Source organism: Littorina saxatilis, linkage group LG9 (genome assembly GCF_037325665.1).
Source record: "Littorina saxatilis isolate snail1 linkage group LG9, US_GU_Lsax_2.0, whole genome shotgun sequence".
In the NCBI taxonomy this organism is placed as follows: Eukaryota; Metazoa; Mollusca; class Gastropoda; order Littorinimorpha; family Littorinidae; genus Littorina; species Littorina saxatilis.
Genome location: NC_090253.1, coordinates 9,707,905 through 9,714,389, shown reverse-complemented (window position 1 = coordinate 9,714,389; position 6,485 = coordinate 9,707,905). Strand labels below are relative to the sequence as shown.

Sequence of the window (6,485 nt, the reverse complement as noted above, 5' to 3'; positions counted from 1 at the left end):
CAAATCTTGGTTTTGGATGCATCAATTTGATGCATCAGTTGATACGATCCGCGTTCCGTATGTATGTGTCTTTAAGTGTGTGCATCTGTGTGGATGTCTGTCTATTCTGTGTGTGTGTGTGTGTGTGTGTGTGTGTGTGTGTGTGTGTGTGTGTGTGTGTGTGTGTGTATGTGTGTCCGGGTGTATCTGTGTCCGGGTGTATGAGTATGTATACGCCTGTATGTGTATGCGTGTGTATGTGTGTGCCTGTATGTGGATGTGTGTGTATGTGTGTGCCTTTATCTGTATGTGTGTGTATGTGTGCGCCTGCATGTGTATGTGTCTGTATGTGTGTATGCCAGTAGCTAAGAAAAAATATGAGATTGAGCAACGTGAGAGTATTTCCTCACATTCTCGTGAAGCTTCTCTCGTGGACATTTAAACTGCTTTGATTTATTAATGTTTTCATTTGACTTACGTAATTGTTTGTGCTCTTTTAAGATGGCAGACTGAGCTGAGATGTAAATTCTGTAAGTCGTTTTTCTGGCAGTATGTAAATGCTTGCAATGTTTAAGCCAGCTGTTGTGGCATGCACCGCAAATGTAATTTCTTAGGCTTGAGATATGAAAGTTACGTCAGTTTTACTTGACTTTACTTGATTAAGTTGGTGAACGACCGCTGACATTTCTTATCAATTAACAAAATAAAGCACGCTATAGTCTTTGCTTTTGTTGGTGTACAGGCGAGTGTTGTGTATCTTTTTTGTAACTGCTCACCGCCGCAAACAGTAGCATCTCAGTGCATACCTCACGCGAAGTCAGTCAAAACATTCTCCATAATGTAAGCTGAAACCTCGAAAGTTGACACAGGCATTGCTGATATCATAAGGGGAGTTTCGCTTATTGAGTACGGGAATTGTGCTTATAGACACACTGGGGTTGCTGCTTATAGACGCACGGGATTATGGAACGCCAAAAGGCCCACAGTATCGAGACTGAGTCTCGATACTGGGAGTATCGAGACTTAAAGTCTCGATACTCCGAGTATCGAGACTCGTTCATTTCATTGGTCTTCCCTCGATACTGCGAGTATCGAGTATGGAAATGAACCAATCCGTGGTATCGAGTATGGTTGCTATGCCGCCCTAGTTCAGTATCGAGTGTCTACAAAACGATTGGTTAAATTCTGATCTCGAGTGTGAACAGCACCCTGGTGCGCCAAAAGGCCCACAGTATCGAGACTGAGTATCGATACTCAAAGTCTCGATACTCAAAGTCTCGATACTCCGAGTATCGAGACTCGTTCATTTCATTGGTCTTCCCTCGATACTGCGAGTATCGAGACTTTGAGTATCGATACTCTGTAATTTCATTGGTCGGACTCGAAATTCAAGAGTATCGATACTGCGCATCCCGGAACTGTTGCTATGCCAATCGATCTGCTCAAGAACGTAACAAGACAAGCGATTGGTTCAGTACTTGAACTCCTAAAGGAACTGGTAAATTAAAAAGTATAACCAGAAAACTGTTGTTGTTTTTTTTACTGAATCGTGGCGGACTGTGTTGTGCGATAAATGACTGAGAGACTCAGTGAAGTGTATTCAGTGTTATAGAATAAATTATGTTTGAGTTTTCGTTGCTGGTAAGTTAAAAAGTTAAACAAAAAAACATGAATACAAACAAACACAGTTCAAGTTATTTTGTGGATGTGTTTTATGCGCCTGACACTGAAATGTCCCATAGATCTACTAAGTCTTGATGCGAGATCACCCCCCCAAAAAAATCTAATTTAGACTAAAAGTACTTTAGACTGATATCGTACAAGTGAAATGACGCTGTGTTTTCCCTTGAATGACTTTGTATGAGAGTGCATTCGAATCAGTTATTAACCTAAGACACAGATACTTTTAACTGATCGATAGCGGCACGTTCGGCCGGGATGGCAGCGAAGCCTCAGTGATTTTTCGATCCTCCAGTTTAAAAAACCCAAACAATTACAGTTTTTGTCTTGCAGAGTGTGAAACTGTTGATTATTTGTGTAAACATCGGTCTATTTGCTGCATTTGCATTATCATTTATGCAAAATCTATACCATTTTCGGCTTTAGTCCCTGTGACAAAGGCTATACATACAGAAGTAATTGTGTATATATTGTTTTCAACAAGGCTAAGCTATTTACACAAGTAGGGAGAGTGGCTTTCTTTGTCCTCAAGCATAAATTAATGTGGGTACATTCATTATTCAGCCTATTAACACAAGTGGGGAGAGGTTTTTGAATTTGTGCAGTCTGTTTGCAAATTTAGCCTGGAAAGTAAACAATACTATAAAATGAACAAAAAACCTACAAGTTTCACAGTGCACGCACACACTCTGGCTCCCTCTCCCTACAAAAATGCTGACACTTGCGGCCAAGTGACGTAACACGTACTCTCCGTTTTCGAATGCTATTGACTGATCATTTCCCGCAGTGGGGCACTGCGGTTATGAAATTAAAGGCCCCTCCTGTTTTTGAAACCGCAGGAGCTTTCTAGTTTGCTGTTAGGTAGATTTTTGGTTCCTCTTTCCTGTCATGCTCTCTTTTTCTTCATGAATTCTTTTCTTTTTTCTGCCTTCTTGCTCATTCACCTGTATTTTTTCCAAAAATCTCTTCTCTTGCCGCTTGTCTCGCGATTCATGTATAGTTTAATCTGTTGGTGTTCTGATGTAAGTCCAGCAGTAGATAGGTTAAGCCTATTTTAACATACTGGAAACTGGTAATCTTCCAGTAGGTATTAATTTAGTTTTACTAAAGCCTGCTGGGACACAAGTAATGGGTTAGTGCATTTGTAAACAGGAATCGCTTGACAAGTGGCCCCCTTCATCCCCCCCTTCCTCGTCCTGATATGGCTCTGCGTGGTCGGCTGGACGTTAAGCAACAAATAAACAAACAAACAAAGACTGATCATTCAATTAACACTGATGAATTGTGGGATAAAATCAGTGTCAGTCAGCACAAATCTGCTTAAATATATTATGAAAATCAGTCTTAACATGCCGCGTTTCTTAGTCTCTCTAGATGATTGTACCGTCTCTTTAACTTGGCGGGAAAGCATTCCGTCTGGACAGTTTATTTTAGCAGAAGCCTGGCTGACGTCCCGGCAATAGTGACATGTAACACACGCACACACACACCGTGACACTGACACACACCCGGCACACACACACACACACACACACACACCCACACACGGCACTTTTTATTCAGCTTCAAGTTGAACAACACAAATAATTCAGAAAATGACGCCATGAAATCACGAATATCGGCTGAGCTCGAACGCTGATTGCTCACTTCACACTTGTGTAGATAGCCTGGCTTCGACGAACACGGTCTATGTTGCACAACTGCTTGTGTAAATAGCCAGTCCAACGACGTGAGTGACTTCCCTTTGGTAAGCTCATGTTATTTTGTGAAAGTAAACGTGCGACATCGATGACATATAGATCTATTAATTTCTCGACTGAAACTGAGGAGCTGAAGTCATTGCTGGCAGTAGAAAGCCCACTGTTTGTTTTTGACGGCCATGCTGTGAATGTATAGTGCGTTGAAATGAGCAAGTTCTTCGTGTTCACCTCCGACGAAAAGCCAACACAGATCCCGGCAAAGTACTGGCTGAACTGTTGTCTTTTGGACGCCAGCTACATGCAAACTGCGGATGTTCGCAAATGACGACCAGTATCACCATGGGAACATTTTGCTTGGAATTGTCAGTGACCAGAATGGTAAGTATTCATCATATTTCACAACGTAAGTATGCATAGCTTCTAAAGGCAACTGAATACGGTGTGCTGTTGGCAGTGGCCCTTGCCGATGGTGTCAGTGTCACAAGGTCAAGGCATGTACAACTAGTAAAGTTCCACACACTTGTCACTTTATGCGTGTGAATGTGAATTAATTGTGATGTATGTGTTGCACTCTGTACAAGTATGTGTGTGTGTGACTGACTCATAATTCACAGGATCATTATAATCGAGGAAATAAAGTTTGATTATCTGTGAGACTGTGTGAGTATTTTATGTTTTCCTGCTAATTTGACTCAGTTGTTTTAAGTTACTTTAAAATGTTTGTTTTTTCAATTGATGTAAATGAATCATTGATAGTGATACATGTATACATCATGGTCAGCGCAATTCAGATGGTTTTTTATTTATATTATGTACAGTTGTCCTGGACTTTTGATCCTGCTGTGATGATGATGTCACCTCCAGATGAACCAGAGCTGCTTCATCATTCATCAAAACAGCACAGCTGTCTGATTTTTCTTCAGGTACTTTTCAATTTTATCATTATAACTTATACATGATTGTGCAGGTCATTCATTGCTTTAAGTTTAACAAGAACATAACAGTATCACTATCACTAAACTCTGAATTGATTGATAATGTTAATAATGCCTTAAAAGTTAAAATATGTTCCCAATACTATTGGTACCAGTGTGTTAAGGTAATTCCACAAAGGCAGTGATTCTGAGTGAAACTAGCTGAATTTGATGAATTTGTCAGTCTGTATTCACATTTCAATCTTGTGTTCTTTGTAAATTGTATCATTTTTCATTTATCTACAGCAAGTGTGTAATGAATCTTTATTCTGTACATGTATTTCCATTTATCCTACTGTATACGTGAGAGAGACACCCGTGAGATAATAATTGTTCAAATCACACATGTTTATATCATGTAAATGAGGTCATGTGACGTCAAGCAAGTCTGGCAGGGACCTGTTTTTCCACTGCTTATGATGCCAAAGTCACCGAGACAAACGTCATAATAGAAACAACAAGAAGAGCAAACGCTCGATCGAGTCACTTTCGCAGTTCTGAATATTATATGAGGCATCAGATGGACAGGAAGAAATTGCTATTCACAACACAATGAGTCACGTTCACATAAAATTTGAGCCCGGTCACTTTTATAGTTTCCGAGAAAAGCCCAACGTTAAGTTGTGTGTTGCCGAACAGAAAAGGCTAGTTATCTCCCTTGTTTTTCTGATAACGTTCGTAAAAGGCTACAGATGTAAATACTTTGATGTAAAGAATAATCCTACAAAGTTTCAATCACATCCGATGAACTTTGTCAAAGATATAAAATGTCTAATTTTTCCTTTGACGCTGACCTGTGACCTTGAAAAAGGTCAAAGGTCAACGAAACCATCGTTAAAGTGTAGAGGTCATTGGAGGTCACGACTAAACAAAATATGAGCCCGATCGCTTTGATAGTTTCTGAGAAAAGTCCAACGTTAAGGTGGTGTCTACCGGCCGGACAGACTAACACTGACCGATTACATAGAGTCACTTTTTCTCAAGTGACTCAAAAATTGTGCTCGCTAATTACCCTCAATGAGTGACTTCCTTTGCTTTGACGTAATAGATTGCACGAGGCTTTAGAAGAGATCGAGGTTCAAAAACAAGCATCTTCAATTTAGCTGCCTCGACTGCAAGACATTTTCAGTCAAATACATGCAAGTACAGTATGTAGGATCAACAGAATACTACATGGCTTGCTGTGTCGTACCAGATTTACACTCGTTGCTTTTTCAAATAGTGAACATCTCGCTTTCGCTCGCTGTTCAATATTTACAAAAACGAGTGTAAATCTGGTACGACACAGTAAGCCATGTAGTAACTAGTATTCTCTATTTAACCTAATGCTTTTGGGTTATCACCGGCTATTTGAATGAGAGCCATTTGTTAGCATATATATATATATACTAGATGAATACCCGCTTCGCCGGGTACGGCTTCGCCGGGAAGAAGTCGAGCCGAATACCCGGCCGCGCCGGGGACTCGGCTTTGCCGGGTGTACGCCGGCAAACCGGCGCACCGCACGAAGGAAGGGAGATAAACGCGCAAAATACTGGAGAAGATAAGGAAGAGTAATACCCGGCTTCGCCGGTACAGTGACTTTCTAAAAATAGTATAACGGGAATATGGAATGAGCGTTGTCGACAGTGACCTTCTAAAAATAGAAACGGGAATATGGATTGACGCCACATAAAGGAAGGGAGATAAGCGCAAAACACTGGAGAAGATAAGGAAGAGTTACTGGGAATGGATCTGGGAAGATGAACAGAAAAATCAAAATCGGTTCAGCGCTGCGCGCTGAGAGCACGTGTTGAAAATTCTCATCGACCAGGTTGTGTCCGGGGTCTACCTGAATATGCCCACCAAATTTGAAGCAGATCCATCGAGAACTTTGGCCGTGCATCGCGAACACACACACACACACACACACACACACAGACACTAGTGTATATATATATAGATAGATGCAATTTTTCAATAAAATGTTTAAGTGCCATCCACAGCGTGTTTTTCTTTTGAATTCTATTACAGTGACAAGGCACTGAAATAAATTGTAAAGCGGTGTAACTTGTGTTTGTTGTCACAGGGATGTTTGTATTGTTTTGATATGTTTGGCAGCTGAAAATGACATTTATTTTGCAGTGCCGGTCAGTCTGCAGTGCTATTTGTT

At 40.7% G+C, this 6,485-nt stretch overlaps 1 long non-coding RNA gene across 5 annotated transcripts in view; it reads left to right on the top strand.

The window, feature by feature from the left end:
- The first annotated feature begins 944 nt into the window (after nucleotides 1-944).
- Nucleotides 945-6,485, top strand: part of LOC138975231 (uncharacterized) — a 25,542-nt gene continuing 20,001 nt past the window's right edge. For 3 of the 5 annotated variants that reach the window (XR_011458561.1, XR_011458560.1, XR_011458559.1), the window contains exons 1-3: nucleotides 945-3,737; nucleotides 4,178-4,282; nucleotides 6,458-6,485. The exon at nucleotides 6,458-6,485 is cut by the window's right edge. This is a non-coding gene — a long non-coding RNA (uncharacterized lncRNA). The remainder of the gene's footprint in view (nucleotides 3,738-4,177; nucleotides 4,283-6,457) is intronic. The other 2 variants (XR_011458563.1, XR_011458562.1) reach the window with 1 other exon arrangement.